A 20,461-nucleotide genomic window follows, 5' to 3' on the forward strand; every position below is an offset into this window, starting at 1 on the left:
CGGCACCGCCCCGGCACCGCCACAACATCGTCCCGCAGGTGTCTCCACCTCCTCCGCCGGCACCGCCTCTCCGTCGCCGCCAGGTTTCGGCACGGCCCGCCCCGTCCCGGCAGCCGTCACCACCAGCCGGGGACACGTCCAGAGCAGGGAGGGTGGATCTCCCGGCGGAGCAGCCGGAATTTCGGGCTCGCACAGGATAACCGAGTGGGTGTTTCAGTGCCCTGGCTCTCCGCCCCGAGTAGAACTGCCTGAAACCAAACCCAGTCTGTAAAGCACAGAGACACGCTGGCAGCCGGTGGCTGTTGTGCTTCTGATCTCCAAATCTGCGTTTCGGCAGTGAGACCGAAAAATTACCGTGAGAGCACAAAAACGTAACTCCTGTAGATGGAAAATTATGGACCCCATAGAAATTCCTTGTGACACTTCCTGTTCAATTACGATGGCTCGTCTTTCACCCTTTAATGGCACCGTTTTCCTGTTGCACAATTATCTATTGTCAAAAGCTAGTGGGATTCACAGCACAACTTCTATATTTAGCTTTAATTTTGCAGTGCCTGTTGCAGACTGTGAGAAGTGTTTATTGCCCCTGTTGTGCTAGAACCATTTGTTTGGAAAAACAGAAGTATTACAGTTCCCTAGAAAAGCAAAAGTTACATTGGTAGGGCGCTGTAGCTGCACCCTGAAAACAGACGTGTTGAATTGGACCAGAGTTCTTGCTCCACAAATGCTGATTGCTATGGGGAGCGCTCTATGCTATTTCTCCTCGCTCCTCTCATTTTTTTCATAGAATCATAAAATCATTTAGATTAGAAAAGACCCTTAAAATCGTTGAGTCCAACCATAAACATAACAATGCCAAGTCCACTAAACCACGTCTGCAAGAGCCACATCTGTACCTCTTGTAAATACCTCCAGGAATGGTGACTCAACCGCTTCCCTGGGCAGCCTGTTCCAGTGCTTGACAATCCTTTCTGTGAGGAAATGTTTCCTAATATCCAATAACCTCCCCTGTCACAACTTGAGGGCATTTCCTTTCATTTGTAGTTCTCTGACTTATCCCACAGTTATTTCCGATTGCCCATCTATTTGGGAAGAAAGATAAATATTTTGGGAGGATGTCTCTTTTGGAAGAGAGTAGAGGTTTATTTAAGGATAAGCATCTGGATGAAGATTCAGCATTTATAATAGTCAGAAAAGAAGGACTGTAAACCAGACAAGCATGAATGCTTTCCAGCTCTGAGGAGTTGTAGTCCAGAAATACCCTGTACTAGAGACACTATCGTTAATAATACTCAATGGATTAGTCTTCAGTAAATTTGTCCAGTCACAGTTTGAACCTATGAGGGGTGTGACTGTTCACCTCTCCAAAGCTATGAGTATGTACACAAAATCAACACTTCAAGGAAGAAGAAAACACAGCCTTCATTTATATGTTTATACAAATAATTAAAGCATTCGCAACAGCTTAGCCAACAACTTTTTTCATTTGTTTCTGCTTGCAAGACTAACCAACTTCTTCAGTGAAACCTTAGGCGCCCTTTTTTTCACGCACTGGATCCCATTCCTCTTTTTGTTTTTAATTATTAACGATGGGATACTGGAGGAATGCTCAGGAAGTCTTGTCTATACCTACTAAGAGAAGCATTACTGGTTATATGAAGACACCACATAGAGCCTATGAGCACACAGGGACTTTTAACCCTCCCACAGTAATTACAGCTGTAATGGAGAGATGTAATATGATTCTCTTTCCATAGATTTTTTTTGCAATACAAGGAAGACAACACTAATTATAATTTCAGATTAAATGCTATTCCAAACAACCCAAACATTTCTATTGGTGAAACTACTTTCAATCACTTGCACAAACAAGTGGTCACCCTTTACCATGTACCCAGGTTGAGTGTTCATGGCAGAGAGCAAAGCATCAACTCCTGGCATTACAGGCTTAATTTCACCATTCTTCTCAAAGACGAGGAGTGAAGGATGATATGCAAAAGAGTCCTGTTTCAGTACTAAATGAGCTTGGCAAGCAAAAGGTGAGATACTGAAGTGATGATCTAAAGAAAAAAACCTCTGCAGGAGCAGTTTTTCTGCATATGAGATGAGCTGGATCTTGTAAGGCCAGGGAAGAGAATATGTTAGTAGTCTGGATAAGACACTCAGGATGTCAAGCACCATCTTCTCATGTAGCACCCTTAGAAACTTCACGAGATATAGCAAAGTTTCCTGAGTAAAAAGTTGTGTTGTTTTGTTTGTTTGTTTGTTTTTGGTTGTTGTTGTTTATTTGGTTGGGGTTTTTGGTTGATTTTGTTTGTTTGTTTTCTTTTTTTTTTTGCTGCTCCTGTTGGTCTTTGCTGAGAGTTTTCTTAATCTCTTTTGTGTTTGGGGAGGAGAATATTGTTACTACTATGCCTGAATAGTACATTGTAAATCATATACATAATTTTACATACGTGAAATTCTAATCATGACTGCATTTTTTGTTTGGTGTTTTTTCTTTACTCTTATCTGAAGATGAGTAATAAAACTTTATTAGTGGGAATCATTTTAAAATTATACAGAAGTTGACGGCGTCTTTCTTTTGTATTTTAAGGCAGATGAAGATAAAACATCCTGAAAATGCACACATGCTTCACCTTGAACCAAACCAAGATTGTTGTAACAGTTTGTCACTCCTCTGTCTGATGCTCAAGGTTGGCACATGAAGTTAGTGAAGCAGCTTCAGCAAGAATTATCAGGCACTCAGTGACAATATCAACATATGATTTTTTTCCTCCTGTGGTATTCCTTTCAGCATTGTTTTCTTTTTAATGATCGTTTGGTTATAATCACTTTAGCTTTACTTCACTGCCTGCTGCACACATTTTCTTCTTGCCATCCTTGCTCTTCTTTTTTTTCTCTTCCTCATCAGTTCTCCCTTTCATCACTTTAGAGTATGCTGTTAGCAAATGCCACCCAGAGATTTAACAACAGTTTTATGGCCCATTGTAAAACTGGTCCACATTTCATTCCTTTCTCATTATTTGTGCTCTGACCATGTGTAAAAGGGGGGACAATCTTACAGTGTCTCTCTGATGCCACGTCCTGGATGGAACCTCTGAGAACCATTTTAATACACAATGAGGATAATTTAAGATGTTGACTAGATTTCAGCTAAATAAAGTAACAGCATTTTTCCTTTACCAATCTCATTGTTTTCTGTCCCATAACTTCCCTTCACGTGAAGTCATAAGAAATGTTACTATATTCAGTACCAGTATTTAATTTTTGGTGAGACCTCTACCACATCTGAATTTACTTGACCTGTTTTTTTGCAGAAGCCAAGTACTTTATCATAAGAAGGCCTTCAGTGGAATTCTAAATATTCTTATTTTGTTATATTAGTTTTCAAAATCAATTATTTATAAACATAAAACATAAATATAGGCAGCAAAGCAGGTAAATTTCTTTTCTAGACTTGCATTTATTTTGCAGCACAACCTATGAAGACTGGGACAAAAACTGCTTGTGCCACCTATTGAGTGATTTATTTTTTTTGATAAACAGTTGTTAACTCAGCAGTTGTCTAAAGGGTGCTAGTAAACTACTTTTTTGTTCTACAGTAATTTTTAATACTAGACCACAGTTACTTCAAATCTAGAGTACCCTACATAATTTTACTTCAAAATGATGAAAGACAGTAGAAGATGTTGTCAGAAATGTCTGGATCAAGGCCATTGTGCTAAAAATACATAGCATACATCAGAATCTGCTTACATTGTGCTGCTGTACGTATTAGTATTGCTTTTGCATGCTGGAGGAAATATATCAAGTGTGGTAAGTCATCATTTATTTCCTTGGTGTTTATTATTAGTATCTTTGTGCGGTCTAGAGGTCAGTCAAGAGTAGGGTCCCATTTTGCTAAGGAATGTACAAACATAGGACATGCTGTGCATTGTACAGTGGAAAACAGTCCAAATATAGCTTGGTTAACTGCAAATGGAATATGCCTGGAGACAGTGGCAATGTAGCTGCATCCTTGTAGCTTGCACCTCCAAACTGACTTTGCAGGGTATATTAGTTTAAGCACCATGCTCCACCAGCTGCTTCTGGGATTCACGTTAGTTTCTTCAAACTGCTGCAGAGCCCTTCCAGTAAGTCACTGCTTTTTTTCCATGCTTTGTCCCCTGAGGACCTATTTGTAGGCAATTTGTAAGCTCTTTGCCTAAATCTAAACAGAATAACTGGTTTCCCAGGAGGAGAAAGGGATTTCTGTACAAACAAGTTTTAAGAAGTGCCTACAAAGTTTGTTACCTTGGTTAAAAGTAATTCATATTCAAATGTAATAGTAGTAATTTTTTTAGTCATCCAAATCTGGACTCAACTCATTTATGTTCATCTAACTGTTCATATTAAATCATGAGTTGTAGTCACAGGCTCTGTAGTTTATCTGACAATAATAGCACTTCTGTCATATGCTACATCAATTGCTATTGCCTAATTTTGTAGTTTTAGACATTTCTGGAAATGGTGCCCAAGATTGTTCATTTATTAAAGTACAATGCTGCTCTTCCAAGGACAGTCAAACAGAAGTAACTTCAATTTGGAATAAGCCAGGTGACAAATGCATGCCCTAATTCAGTCTACAATTACACTGTGTAACATGTGGCTTGCATAAGTACCTACAACATGATAACACCACTGGTATTAAAACTGCTTTTGTTCTTTCCTTACTGTTAACTAAAACTGCCTAACCCTTACTGTGGTGATGGGGGCCCAGACAGCAGACAAAAATCAACAAGTATGGTGATATATTCATTTCTCTGCTTCCTTCCTTAATAACAGCCCCAGAAGTGGCTTAAGAGCCATTATATTAGCATTATTTTCTTACAAGATTTACAATGCACTTGATAAACATCAGTGGTTATCTAAAGTGGTTGAACAGTATCAGAGGATAGAAGAGAATCTAAGTCTATAGTCACACTGCATCTCAGAAGAAAATTTAGTCTTTCACTCCAATCATTAGAGACCTATGGCTGCTCTTAGCAGCTGTTCTCTTACTTTTGGATTTATCTTCTCAGAATTAAAGAACAGCATCCTCTTGTTGATACCTGGAAGAAACTTCTATCACTGAAATTCCTATTTGATTTTTACATATTACTATATAAAACATAATAAACCCATAAGAAAAGCCTGAGTCTGTAAAAACAATGTATTTATATATGAAGATATTTGTATAAAGCTTTCAAATTTTTTTTTACTAATTATCCAATCACAGAAAGAACATAACTGTTCAGCTGATTCATGGATAGAATTAAGAACTAAACTATTATTATTATATTAATTTTAGAGCAAACCCAAAGACCAAAGAGAAGAGAAAGGCAAAAACCCCTCAATATGCCAAAAGAAAGAAAAAGCCAAGACAAAAACTTCATGATTGCAAAGAAAACAAAAAAATTTTTTCAATACTAATAGAACATTTCATGAGCAGTTTTCTAAACCTAAGAGGCTAATTAGTTAGTGTGGAAGGAGCTATTAAAAAGCCTACAGGGTTTTCTTTTGTGGATTTTTTCATTTTTAAAATTAAATTTATTTTTTCTTACACACAATTTTTGAAGCAGTTATCTTTTCAAGTGCCATACTGACACTAGTAATATTCTTGATTTTTAATTAGGTTAAATTAGAACCTTCTTTATCTGGCCTGCACATGCACATTATGTCCCCACTGGTCATTAAGGCAGAAACAGCACAAAGTCTGAAGTAGTGAACTAATTCCAAAGTACAGCAGTTGGGAGTTTACTGGAGTTACTAAAGTTTGAAGCAGCAGAATGTACTTTTATAGCAGTAATTATGTTCTGCATGTCAACAGGTGTGGAGGAAAAGGCAACCAATGTAATGTGTTAATATTTTGCCCAAATAGATTTTTTAATCTTGTTGAATGCAGCTAATCTTTAATCACAGTTCCAGATCATCTATTTGTACTGTGCACCCATAACCTCCAAAGGGAAGACTTTGAGTCAGAGAGAAGGATTCCAGTCACATGAGTCCTCACCAAAGAAAACTGTTAGAGTGAGTCCAGGGAAGGAGGATGAAGATGATCAGAGGGCTGGAGCAACTCTCCTATGAAGACAGGCTGAGAGAGTTGAGGTTTTTTAGTCTGGAGAAGAGAAAGCTCCAGGGTGACCTTAGAGCAGCCTTCCAGTACCCAAAGGGGGGTTATAAAAAAGAGGGAGAGGGCCTTTTTACACAGGTTGATATTCATAGGACAAGGGGAAGTGAATTTAAACTGAAAGGAAGCAGGTTTAGATTAGATATTAGGAAAAAATTCTTTACTGTGAGGGTGGTGAGACACTTGAACACGTTTCCCAGAGAAGTTGTGGATGCTCCATCCTTGGAAGTGTTTAAGGCCAGGTTGGGTGGGGCTCTGAGCAACCTGGTCTAGCGGAAGGTATCCCTGTCCATGGCTGGAGGGTTAGAACTAGATGATCTTTCAGGTTGCTTCCAACCCAGCCCATTCTATGATTCTGTGATGATTCAGGAGCTTAAGCCAGTATCACAGAATCACAGAATATACCGAGTTAGAGGGTACTCACAAGAATCATCAAGTGAAACTCTTAAGTGAATGGCCCATACAAGGATGGAACCTGTAACCTTGGTGTTATTAGCACCGTGCTCTAACCAACTCCTTCCTTAATGGATGCTAAAACTGATGCCAACAATTCTCCAGGACCAAGAATGAATGCTTTGTTTTTCTTACATGATAGAAGTTAGAATATTGCTGTTTTTAAAATTCTTAACAGATTTGTTTGGCTTAGCAATACCTAATGCCATTTCATAGATGTGATTTATGATTTGAAGAAAACCATGGGGTCTAAACTCGTAGAGGTGATCATGAGCACTCTGTAGGAAAACTAATAGCTTCAAAGGGAGGAACCCCTAGAGGAGCTGGATGTTCAAAGTGGGATTATATTACTTCAGTCTTACTCATCCTTTCCATTGTTCCAACCAGTGGAAACTATCCTTCAAAGTCATAATTTGGCTCTTAATGCACGACTGAACTGGATTTGGCAAGAACTCCAGTCTTAGATCCAAAAGCAGTAATGTCTCATAGGTAAAGGTTGATGAGAACTGTGAGTCAGATAATCTACCTAACTATGGTAAAACTTTAATGTAAGCCACAGAATAGTCAGGGTTACAAGAGAGGGCTTCTAAGAACTTCTCTCAAGCTGTTAAATACAGACACAGCAACTGACAGCTACTGGCTTGAGCAAAAGCATTCCAAGGCATACTTCACTTTTCTGCCTAAACTTTTGAACATGACAGTTCCTCTGTCAAAGGTCCAAATTTATCGTAGACACCTACACACTTGTGTGTATATATATATATACACGCATATATATATTAAAAAAAGACACTCAATAAGACTTTGTATATGACTTAACTCATAAAACTCGGCAATACAGTCATATGTTCACCTATGAAAGCTAAAACATAAATGATGTGGCAATATGTCAAGAGTACCAGGGATTTGCAAAGCTCTGGAAGTCCCCAAGATGAACACAAACTTTTTAGTTCTGAAGTATGTGTAAAATATGCATGTAAATTAGAACTCAAAGCAAATTTAATTTTTTAGTTTGTTTCCATTTACAAAGGTATTTCATAGACCATTCTAGTCTACTCCAACAAAACTGCCTTTATTTGAAATCTAATATACAAACTTTCCCTTATTTGTAGAAGCAAACCTGTATTAAACTGCACAAAAACAGAGTAAGTGCATTTCAAGACTTTGTGCATACCCCTGAATGTGTACATTATTAGACTCAAGTAATATAAATTAAAATAAAATTTTCTGAGTTTAATAATTCAGTATTTTAATTGGACCTTGTGTCAGGGTGATATCCTGTAGTGAAGAAAGATATCTTACATTTTTATTTTAGCATTTCTCCATCTTTTAATAAAATTGCAAGAAAATGTGAAAGGAAGATTAAGATTATGACATTCACATTCTGTCACCTATTCTTCAGAGAGCACACCAGCAGTACATTTTACATCTAGTCATTAGAGCTACAGGAGTAAATTAAAGCCTGAATGTCTCAATCCCATTTGCATCTTTCAGTGCATCTGCCGTGAGTGACAGTAGAAGATCCACAGCAGAAGAGACATCCTCATATTCCCTGTTCCCCTGTATGTATAGAGATCAGTGGGTTACAATTAGCATGATCATTTGGAGAAGCATTTCAATTTACCAAAAATACATGGGACTAGACTCAGTTGTTTTACATTTTAGTTCTTCACTATGCTGGGCCATTTTGCACTTCATTTTTCCCTTTCAGGCTTTAGTCCTACTATGTTATGCTGCTTATTTATTGAAATGAAGTTTTCAGTATATTCCTGTCAGCCTTGTAGAAGGCTTTGGCACATTCCAAGTGAGCAGTAGCACAATAAAACTGAAATATTTTCATGGCAATGTTCAGAGACTTTTGAGCTACAGGCTGTATCATGAACTGCAGGAATTAGCATTGTTTCTCAAAGCGAATGAAGCTCCACAAATATCAGATTTTTCTGAAATCACTCTTGCATCAAGCTTCAAATTTTCTGTTTCTGAAAAGTTCAAGCATTTGATGAAGTTTCACTTGTCTGCAAACAGACATCTGGCTTTTTCTCCCCACTGGAAAAAAGTGATAGCAGCTAATAGACAAAGGCTTTTGTTTGTTTGCTACAGAACAGCTGCTCCTAATCTACCTTGGACTCGCACTGGTATTGCAGTATCAAGGAGGATGTAAGCAAACAAACATGAGGACAATGAGATCCTGAAGGGCAGATTTCCAGCACCAGAAAACCCAGTAGTAGTGGATTCAGATGCAATCTGATGCAATAGCAATGTACTTCACTGCAGTCATTTATTATATTGTCCTTTAGCTCCAAATGTGCAGAATAGTTTTCTACTGAGTCTGCATAATTGCATTGCAGGAGATATCTGGGACTCCTGGAAATGCTGGCAGCTGGGATCATTTTCATCTGAACTAGCATGTGAGGCTCTTAAAATTCAGGAAGGCATTTTGTTATTTTTCACAGTTACTTGTTTATTCATGACTGTCCAGGGCCAAAGGGTAAAGACACAGGCTCTGCCAGTAATAAACCCTCCATCACTATCTGCAATCCTGTCCCTGATGACTGACCTGTGTCACAGAAAGCCAGCTAGCTGACACTGCAGCACCTGTCTCTCCTTTTAGTTCATTGTGTGCCCTCCCCCACCTCCTTATTCATCACAGATCTAGAGCTGGACAGATAAAAATTGAGGGGAAGCCAATATTTCCTTACACTTAATCTGTGTGTCCAGAGACAGTATAGTCTGTGGCCATGCTGTTAATCTCTAAATCCCCTACACAGATAAAGCTTTCTAGAGCAGGTGCTGTAGACACCAAGGAGAAGATAAAACTCACTTGGTTGCTTCCTTGGAAGACTTCAACTTCCTAGCCTGAATGTGGACATAAAGTGCAGGAACAAATCCCTGTCTTGGTCTGGTAATTTCTTCCTGTAGGAGGAGATAAAACCTGCTGAAAATAGGGACAGAACTATAAAACTTCATTCTAGCAATGTGAGGCATCAAGAAACCTATCAAGACAAGCTCCAACGTGGCTGCTCTTTGGCTGTTTGCAGCAAACATGCTGGCTTTTCCTGGCCAGGCTCAGTACAGACATGGCACTTGTTGCTCTAAAGATTAAAGTGTCCTTGACAAAGGAAAGGTCACTGAAAGCTTCACATATTGCTGCAAATTTTCTGTGGACTCTAAAGCTCTGCTCTTTAGTTACTCATTTCTTGCTCTTTTAACTAGTGGCGCAGAGAAGTGGAACGTATCACATTTATTTCACTTTGCTGACTGCTTTGACTACCCATTAAACAGACCTAGACTAAAGTATCACTTTCAGTACAGACAATTCTACATAGGATAATCCAGCCTAGCTGTAAGATCTGCTTAGGCCTGTGACAATTTGTGACATTTAGGCTTTGCCAGGAAAGAAAAAAAGGAAGGTCAAGAGTAATAGAAGATTGGAGTGCTGCTGACAGGACTTCCATGGGAGCTGGCACAAACTGGCATTAAATCAAGAGATAACTTTTTAACTCTGCTCCAGTTATCCTCACTTGTGAAAAAACAAGGCCTTTCTGAGTCTGAGTTTCAAAAGTAAAGAATGAGGTAATACCCCTTTGCCCACCATTTCCTTTAAACTGGGAAGATTTTAATGGTGGATGTCTCATTGCATAAATGTACAGTGCCCATAGTTCAAGGATTCTGATCTGAGTATGCTACAATGTGTTTAGTAAACTAAATTAAAAAACTGTGTTTGTAAAAGACAATTATAATTCATGAAATGTACGTTTGGAAATTCAGCAGGCCCTTACTGTAACTCAGCCTATTCATCTACCTTCTTTTAAAAACACAAGAACAGTGCAAAAGCAAAAGGTGGATCCATGAAGTAGAAATTCACAGAGTAGAGATGTAAAGATAAGGCCTCTGATTAATTTTACTGCAGCCATTAAGTTTCACCAAACGTGCACCAAACACCTGGAAGTCTTTCAAGTGAAATTTATAGCTGCAAATTGCTTGCAAATTAGATTTCATTGGAATATCAAGTCTCTCCACCCCTCCTCTGGCTTTATTTTCTTCCTCCAAAAAATGCCCCAAGCCACATAAGGAATGTACAAACATTTTTTTATATGCTTATATATATGTGCATAATTAATATGTTGAGAGAAAAAGTACTTTAAAGTGCAGTGCATTCACAAGTGAATCAATTTTAGCAATGGATGCACGTACAGCCTATGTTCTGTCTTTGTTCTTGTTCATTACATGGCACTCTCCAAAGAATAAATGGGTATTTATTCTCCTAGTGTTCTTCTTAGGTGTCTAGCAGACAATATTCCCAGCATCAAATGGTTTATTTTTTAAACCTGTTGCTAATCTGTTCAACAGACTGCTCAAAAGCCATATGTGTGGGGTAGAAACCCCTTGACTAATAATTATAATTAAGTAATGAAGATTATGTCACTATATCTGGTGATCTGGCAGGTAAGGGAATACATGAAGAAACAGAATATATAAAGATGAGCCAGTCTGGAAGATATGCATCCTTGTAGTCTTCAGGGTATTCACTAATAAAATTACTGTATAACTTGTAATTATATTTTGTAAGTTAAGGGAGAGCCAGAATCATGTCTAAGGAATTGGAAATGAAAAGATGGATTAATTTTTTTGTTATATATAAAGAAATGGTAGTAATTACAATTTGCTAAACATATCTCGAACAATAGTAAATTTAATTAAGGTAATAAATAAGAAAATCTATAAGTATCCACAGCAGCGAGGACTAATAACAAGTCAAAGAATGCAGATGCAAAGGCATATGACACAGTATTTTAGGTCAGAATTTGATCAGATAGCTATTAGAGGCATCTATACATTTATCTGTTGTGATACTTTAGGAGTCATGGAGAGAGGAGCAATTCCATAGTAAAGAGTAACATGAGTTTGAGATCCCTCTCTAGTGAAACATTACAATGACAAACAGTAAAATCCAAACTTGCCTAGTTAAATATAGAGCCTTCATTATAAAAAAGAAAAAATACTTTATTCCAAATTTGACAGTACTTTTCTAGAAAACTTTCTAATTAGCTTGGAATAGTATGGGTGGAATTCTACATGAATTTGAAGTAAACAACAAAAGACCCATGAGCTCCTGTGGGAGCAGACAGCATTTAGTACTGTTTTATTCAGCATAACATTTTTACACTGCATTTATTGTTGTACTCTGAGTATCTTGTGGGGGACTGTCACCCATGGTTGCTCTGCTGCTCCCTTGGGGCAGAAGTGAATGTGTGCAGGGTGGTGCACTTTTCTCCTGGGGTGAAATGGAAAGATCCTGCCAGATAACTCCAGTGCTTCCTTATGAAAAAAACTGCAGTGGATGTGTATGCAGGAGGTGAAATATATCTGGAATCAGGCATGTATGCTGTGTGGCTACTACACAGGGATTTGGCTACTGAAAGGAGTTCTGTAATGATGCCAATGTACAGAGGCTGCCAGGACAAAGGTCTAAGCCCATACCTGTACATCTCCAGCTTGACTGTACATGCTCTTTTACCAAGGTCTGAGCAGAGCTAGCAATGAGCAGCTGCAGGGGTAAGGGAATTTGCAGTCACATTTCACTTTCACAGCATTACACTGCCAGTCATTCATCTGCTGGCTTATCTGACCCATATTTCATTCTCTCCAAAGTAGCTTAACTTCTAAGAATCTTCCTCTGTCCACTTTTAATTCAGAAGAGTAGCTTGTACTGATTATCCTACAGGACCTCTGAGTTTTTCCACAGGTGCAATGACTATCTATGTTTATTTAGCTTGCTCAGCAAACAGTCCTTTAAAGAGTAATTATTGACAAATCAAAAAAAGTCAGCTGTTGCAGAAATACAAAGTGATCGCACAGTGTCTTAATGAGGAAAATACTGTTTGAAACAAGACATCATCAAAGACCAGTAAATTAAAAAAAAGTAAAAAATCTGTTTGATAAGCCAGTTATCTTTTTATCTACTGTCATAATTCTTAAAAAAACCCAACCAAAACATGTCCTAGTTAGAACAGCTGGGACCAGTTCATCATGATATGGGTGTAACCCAAAACTGTGTATTCTATAGCCTTCCATGCCATTTCCCAGAAACTGTTATCAATGAACCATTTACACCATCTGCCCATAGAGCCTGACTCCTCAGGCTATAAACTGAGTGTTAAGAGGCCTGCGAGATAGGAGGGTGCTCTTGTCCTCATGCCCATTAAGGAACCCCACCCCTGCCCTGAGGGAGGTACTGAGCATTCCTGCCTGAACTGGAGGATATATAATCTTGGAGTCTTGGGACTTTTTTAACCACTCGTGGGATCCAGAGGAAGACTGCAGACCACCACTCTCAACCAGACTGCAACCACCACTCTTGACCAGACTGCAACAGCACTCTCACCAGCAGGTTTTCCCCTCTCCCTTTACTTTGGACTCAGAGGGCCCAAAGAACACCACTCTGTTCATACCCCAGGGTGCTGGGTTATACATTTGGGTTTTGTGGGTTAAAACAAATTGTTTGTCTGTATAATCATACTTATTGTATTATTTTATTAAATTGTTATTCTGACTTATAATCTCTCTTTTGAGTTGAGTTCATTTCTGCTGCTGGTTTACCTTTAAACCAGCACAAAACAACAACCCCAAAATGCTGCTGTAGCTGCTCACTGGTGGAATACAGAAGATAGTACAGTAATCAGGTGATACAAAATTGTGGAAATAAATAATTGCCCATTTCTTAATTTCAGTAGACTCTAATGGTATCCAAATGAAAACCTCTTAAACTGTGTCTTTCTAGTAAATATTCAGTTTGCATAGTGTACTTAGGGATTATATTGCTAGCTCTACAGAGCACCTAAATAGCAGATCAGTCATCCTCTATTTTATACATTTGAAGAGTACTGATAATATATCTGATGTAGCATTTCCTCAAATGTTGTTCTTCATTGATCTGAGTACAAGGAAAGCAGGTGTGACTTTTTTTCCAGTGTAACAGGCAACATTTTATAAAAGAATTTAAGGCTAAACAATCAACAAATCTCATTACAAACGGAAGAAAATTAAACACCATCATATTTTGTTGTTACAGTTACGAAAACATTCAGCTTGTGTGTCATGCACTCCCTGCAGGAAAAAGTTGAAGTTTTCCATAATACTGACAAGCAGAAGTCTCTTTGCTTCCCTAGGGAAATTCACATTCACACTTGCTATAAACTTTTCAGTATTTTCTTTTAAATGATCCAATTACGCTTTTTATAAATCTGGATATATAAGTCTTTTGCATAAAATTAAATAGCCCTCACTTTTATTTTGTATATTTTGTATGCTGGGGAATTCAGAGCTGTTAGCAGTGATGGTCCATAACAAAACTTCACCTCTGACACTGGAACATGCACATTTCTTCCCAAACTTGGTATTCATATTCTTTTCTAAATCCACATATGCCAAGGGTCTCCCTTTTCATTTTGAGGGGATATCTTGTGTAATGTGAGCGTAAACATATATGAAGAAATTCAATAAACACATCAACTGGAACATGCAGTATCAAACTTTTCTTTTGCTTTCTGCAGGTGCTAGCCATAATATGCACAAAAAGAAAAAAATATTCCCAAGACCAGATGGCAGGATGGCAGGGCCAGAGCATGGCTAAACCACATGGACCAGCAGACAGACTGACAGCAGGTATGTACGTCATTGATCCAAGGCCAAAGGGAAGAAGGACAGGAGAGCAGAGCCATCATCCCAAAGACCCACGTTGGCAGCCAAGGAGCATACTGACCTCCTAAAGTGAAACTCACTGGAAAGGACAGCTTGGAAAATGTGAGGAAGTAAACTGGATGCAGCTGTTTGGTCTTAGTATGTCCACAGAGGCAGGACGCTGTGTAGATTTCTTTGTAAATAAACTGAATTTCTCTAAAGAAAGACCTTATTGTAAAAATCAATTTCCCTAACCAGGAGACTAATTGAGTGCAGCTCTGAATACTGGCTAAGCTCTTGAGTAAAAAACCAACAAGATAAAGCTTTGAGCATGGTAGAAAAGTTACTGAAAGAATCTTTTCAAGCCTATTCTGGAACATTACACAACTTATTTCTTCTTCAGCCTTATCCCCAGTGCTCACTGCCACCATTCTGAGAGGTTCCTTTTTTACTGCCAGCATGTGAAAAGCATAAACACTAGAGATAGTCTCCCTTTCTACAGCAGATTTCTTTCATGCCTCTTCAGGTTACAAAGCAAAGTCCAAATAGAGATGATATGGGAAAATCACTCCTAAGAAACAGGAAATTGGCAAATAAATAGGCGGAGGCTTATCTCTTACTAAACTTTATTTATCTTTGCATCACTGTGGAAGGCATATACAGGTCCTGACTGTTTTTAAAGGGGAGGTATTCGAAAGCCTGTGTTGGCAGAGAAGAGTGAAGAATCAGGAGACATTCCAGTTGAGCAGTGGCTGGCTAGGCTCATTATCAACTTACTTCCTCCAGCTCACAAACCACAAATTGTCCCTCCATAGCTAAATGTCATTATGCAAAAGGATAAGACTTGTCTTTTGTAACACCTCAAAACACAATTAGCCTGGGGAACTTAGAAGATGGGGAACTTAGTAGATGCTATGTACATATATGTACATATGCTTTTTTGATAAAGTCCTAAACTCAGAATACATCATTGAGGAAAGATTATTATTCAATAAGCTCACATGTCCTTGTGCTTTGTGCCAAGATTAAGCAAACTACTGTACAACAGTCAAAAGAGTACAATATCACCTGAATGCATGGAGATTTAATAGGAACAAAAGATCTCCCTCATACAGATGTGAACACTGAGCAACTTCACCAGCTGCAGGGAAATTACTCCCTGTAACTTCAGCAGTTTATGCTTTTAGTGTTTAAATCTATGGATGTGCCTTCAATCTTGAGCCAAGTGTTCAGTAATATAAAACTTCATTTGTGATGTGTATTGTTCATTTGATTACATGTAAGTACATTTTGTTAATGAAAAAGTTCCTTTTCTTTAGAATCACATTTTTTCTGTTTTGGGTCATAGGTAAATAAATAACAGTGTATGAAAACTCAATAAAAGTAACATTTGCACTGTGAATTATTTTCTTTTTCCTCTTGTTGAAAACATTCCCTCCCTCCTCGCTAGTAACCATAAATCTTTTTCTGTAATGCTCTGTTAGCTTTAATAAGAAGTACAGCACAGTAGCCAGCACTGGCTTTCACTTACTGTAGCTGAATGTTAAGCAGCATTGCAAAATGTTAAGTTGCAAGAAAAAGGAATAGTTTTTTTAAGACTTTGTATTGGGTTTCCATGGCAAGGTTTTGGAAAGGGAGGGCTACAGGGTAGTCTTCTGCGAGAAGTTGCTAGAAGCTTCCCCCACGTCCAATGGAGCCAAGATGGACCTGCCTCGGCCAAGGCCAAGCCCATCAGTGACAGTGGCAGTGCCTCTGAGGTATCATATTTCAGAAGGGGAAAAAAACTGTGCAACTACAGACAGAGCCAGAAGAAGCCTGTGACCCTGTGAGACACTCATGCTGGAGCAGGTTTCTGACTGGACTTGTGGCCTCATGGAAAGAGGAGCCCACACTGGGGAAGGTTTTCTGGCAGGACTTGTGACCCCATGGGGGATCCACACTGGAGCAGTCTGTTCCTGAAGAAATGCAGCCTATGGAAGGGACCCATGCTGAAGCAGTTTGCAAAGAACTGCAGCCTGTGGGAAGGATCCACTTTGGAGAAGTTCATGGAGGACTGTTTCCCATGGAAGGAATTCCATACTGGTGCAGGGAAAGAGTGTAAGGAGACCTCTCCCTGAGGAGGAAACATGGGCAGAGACAATGTGTAGTGAACTGACCACAGCTCCCATTCCCTGTGGGAGATTGTGAATTAACAAAGCTTCTCACCTCCTTCTTCACACTCCAGTAGGAAAATGCTAATTTACTAATAACCTCATCATAGCTGTCTCACATTCCATTTTCTCTGTTTCACAATTCAAACAGGAACATATGCACTGATACTATGTGTCATTGATGGAAAAATACTTGAGGTTCCTTTCAGCAAAGATTCTGCTCACAAAACTTCATCCAAGAGAGGAAGAAAACTTGCAATATTTAGGCACGAAACCCATATATCAGAATTTCAATCCTTTCTCATATGATCTTGTTGATAATGTTTTGATGCTTTGTGGCTAAGGTTCCTAACTACAGATATCTATAACCTGACTCTTGAAAAACAAAAATTACTTTAGTTCTCTTAACACTGTCAGTGGCAATATGTACTGAGAGGATGTGTTCATACTGTTGGACTGAATTTCCCACAGGAGTTCTAGTCCACAGTCATCCACACTGCCTACATCTTGGTCTGTCTGCGAGGAAAAGTCTGGAGGCAGGCAGATAGTTTTGCAGCAACTGCAGGTGGTCACAGCTGATAGGATTCCAGCTTGGATTCTGGTTTGCCTGCCTGCTGCCCACTGACGTACCCTGCCCTCATCCTTGCTCTGTGCCACCACGCACAAGGCACCATGTTCCCGAAGCTGTGTCAGGCACTGCTGCAGTGAGCAGCTCTCACCTTCTCACTTCTGCTGTAACAGCAGCAAAGGTGGTGAGGATCAGCACTGTTTTCCCACAAGCGATGGTTCTATTGCAGTGAATCTGTCCCAGGCCTGGTACACACAGATTAGGAAACTATTTCACTTAGAAATAAAACTCCAATGTGGAACATCCTTATTCCCCTAAAACAAATCTTTAGTCTGGAGCAGCTCACCAGATTTACCCTTGTGTCACATCAGAAGGGGAAATGTCCTCCCTTAGTGTGGGGAGTTTTCCTTGACTCTTAATGTTTTATTTGTCTGCCAGTACCCCGGGAAAGCCAAGACCCTTGTACCCGACCAGTCCGTCCTGTTATGGGGACCCCTTACTGAACAGTCCTGTTGGATTGGAGGGTGGTTTGACTGACTTATTTAGGGAAATATGCCAACAGCATAAGGGAGACCCCTCAGAGGGTCTTCCCACTTTATTCAAGTATGCTCCCCACTGCTGGCAACTGTTAGCACCCTGAAGGACTCACATGAATAGTTAACAGAATAACACCCTTTATTAATAGAAAATTGTGACAGCTTAAGGTTTGAGGGTTGCCAATGAGAGTATCTGGCTGCAAAAACATAATCAAAGCCGTATACAAACAAGCTTTAAAAGTGTTCAGCACGCATAGAGTCTATTTCTCACCTAAATAGGTGCCCATATGGGGGAGAAGACAGGTTCAGCCTGTCAACTGATCCCAACAGTTACAATGGAGTCTTCCCTAACTTTTCCTCCATTCTCAACTTATTTTTATACTGTTCCTTTATGTTTAGTTGGAGCTTGGGTAACTTTAGTCATAAATACCTTTGTTACTGTAAAATTCTCTTGCTGTGCTTTTAAAGACTCAGTCAAAAAAAATATAGAGTGCATGCCCAGCAGGGGGTGGTCATACCTTGGAGGCAGGTAACTTTGGGATGGAGGTGTGTGGTGGTTTGAAACTCCCAAGAATCTAATTTTTAAGTTCAAGTCCCCCTCCCACAGTTTGCCCCTGTGAGAGGGTTTAGTGATGGTATGGACTTGATATCTTTTTCACCTCATGTGGAGAGTTTTCAGATAAAACACAACCATTCGTTATTGGGGGAAGGGGAAAATATTTAAAAAGGTTTATTTACACCCACATATATATTTACATTAACTTAAATTTCTCCTTTTCTTCTATAAAAGTCCAAGAAGAAAAAAGAAAAGTCTTTCTGTCACTTCTCAGGCCACAGTTCCTTCATTTCAGTTTTTTGTGGCACTGGTTAGTGTCCTTCATTTTCCAAGGCAGCAGATTTAAGTATGGCAGTCAGGATTTTGGTTCTTACTTTGTGGAAATTCCAACCCTGAGCCCGAGCCTTCGGGGGATTTTCTTGTAGGTCTTCACTCCTCTTGGGTTAGAACATTGAAGGCAGCTTTCAGTTCAGTCTTACCAAAGCTCTTTGCTCTGTCTCAGCTTGCCAGCATGATAGAAGCAGCAGCAGTAGCAGCAGCAGCAGAGGGCACGGCCACCTCCTCTGCATTCCGTCCTGGCTCAGCTCTCAGGACGACTCTGGATTTTTTTCAGCTCCTTTCTCCCTCTCTCTAGCTGTTGCTGTCCCTAAGGGTTTGGAAGTCCGTCCCTCTTCAAGAAGTCTCTGGGTTTTGGGAAAGTAATACAGTCTTACTCCAAACCAGCTCTGTTGAGTTTTCCTCTGTTTTGTTGCCAGCTCTCCCTCCTGCAGGAACATCTCTGCGTCTTTCAGCTGGCTTCACGTTATCTCGTTGCTACTGGCTATCTTTTGGCTTTTAACCATCGCTGTCTCTGTTCAGGACTGCTCCTCTGCTGCTTTCAATGTCTTCTGCAGCTGCTGACAGTAAGGAAGCTTTTCCAGCTCTTGATTATGGGACCTGGTCCAGCTTTGACACTATACTGGGTCTCCCATAGCCTCAGCCGGGGGCTAGGGGCCCTTGGCCCCCAGAGGGGCTCACTGGCCCCCTGCTTCCTCCTGGCTCAGATCATGACTACCTACCTTCTAAACTATCTTCCCTACCTTCTCTTCTGTGGCAATGGATTTGCCATATGCAGGATGGAAGAAGTCCTGTCAGAGATGGACTAGTGAAGAAAAAGAAAAACAGCTCAAATGTTATAGAAACAGAAGTTTTTAATGTGTTTTAAACACGTTTTAAAATGGCTCTTGCTTTTCTGCAGAGTCATTGCCCCTTCTTCCCGACACCCCCTGTGAGGGACTTGTCTCCCATACAGTGTCCTGGGAAGATGTCCTGAGGTGTTTCTCATTGGCCTTTGTTAACCCCTTCCTATTGGTTGTTGACTCTTTACCTGATTGGTTTTTTCTGTATGCCCCTGAACTTGTGATTGGTCCCCTTTTGACCCTCCTAAAAGCCTTATAAACCCCTACCCCACAATAAACTTCCTCTTTCGTCCGTCCCTCCCTGGTGGTCTGTGAGCTTCTTACGGGGTCATCGGGCCACGTGGTGGGGGCAGGGGGGAAGAGCATTCACCTTCCAGGTAATGGGCTGGCACCCAAGGGCCTGGAGGTCTCCCCCGTCCCACTAATCTGTCGTACTCTTCCGTTTCTGTGGGTATGTAATTTCCGTAGGGTGCATGTGGACTATTGATCGGTCCAGTATTATCAGTGGGGCAAACCATTACTACCTCAGAGAAAAGGTTTTTCAAACCACCACATTCTCCACCCCTCACCCATTTTGCTCTCCAAGGCCACATGAAGGAGCCACGGGTTCTCTGGCCACATAGTAGCAGGTCAAACATGTTAGACAGACAGAGAGACATACAGACAGACAGCAGGGTAGTCCATTAGCATGGTGCCTTCAGAGAGACAGCTGTATCTGCCAGGCACCCCGGTGTTGCACCTGTGGCCAGGAATCTTCTCTAGGCAATTCTCCTGGGACAAGGCCTGCAGAGAAATGAGCCCAGCCTTGACAAAGGACTGTGAGCAGTGATCTGGCAGGAGCCTGACTTCTAATGTAGAGTCTTTCCTCTTCTCTTTTCCAACCTTTTGGGAGAAAGAAGAGAGTGAAGATTTGCTTCTGGGAGACTTCTTCATGGCTCTAAGTACAGGCTCAAACTGGCAGGATAGGGCAATGAAAAATGGGACATGAACATCAGCGCCACTTCTGTGCCTGATCTTTGCCCATTCCTGTAAACTGCCCATCAGAGAAGATGTGTTACAGCTGCCATGGCCATGCAGCAGCCTCTGTAAGGAAGAGAACGCAAACCCAGAGGATGGGGAGTAACACAGCATCTGGACCTTTTAAGATGTGAAAGAAGAACAGGACACACTAAGCATACATTTTCAGGCC

General features: G+C 40.2%; 1 long non-coding RNA gene across 1 annotated transcript; it reads left to right on the forward strand.

Annotated features, from left to right (window-relative positions):
* Positions 1-1,438: 1,438 nt before the first annotated feature.
* Positions 1,439-3,189, forward strand: LOC113953671. The gene is made up of 2 exons (XR_003529969.1): positions 1,439-2,039; positions 2,597-3,189. It is a non-coding gene; the product is annotated as an uncharacterized LOC113953671 (long non-coding RNA).
* Positions 3,190-20,461: the final 17,272 nt, after the last annotated feature.

Source organism: Corapipo altera, unplaced genomic scaffold (assembly GCF_003945725.1).
Source record: "Corapipo altera isolate COAL_440 unplaced genomic scaffold, ASM394572v1 52b, whole genome shotgun sequence".
Taxonomy (NCBI): domain Eukaryota; kingdom Metazoa; phylum Chordata; class Aves; order Passeriformes; family Pipridae; genus Corapipo; species Corapipo altera.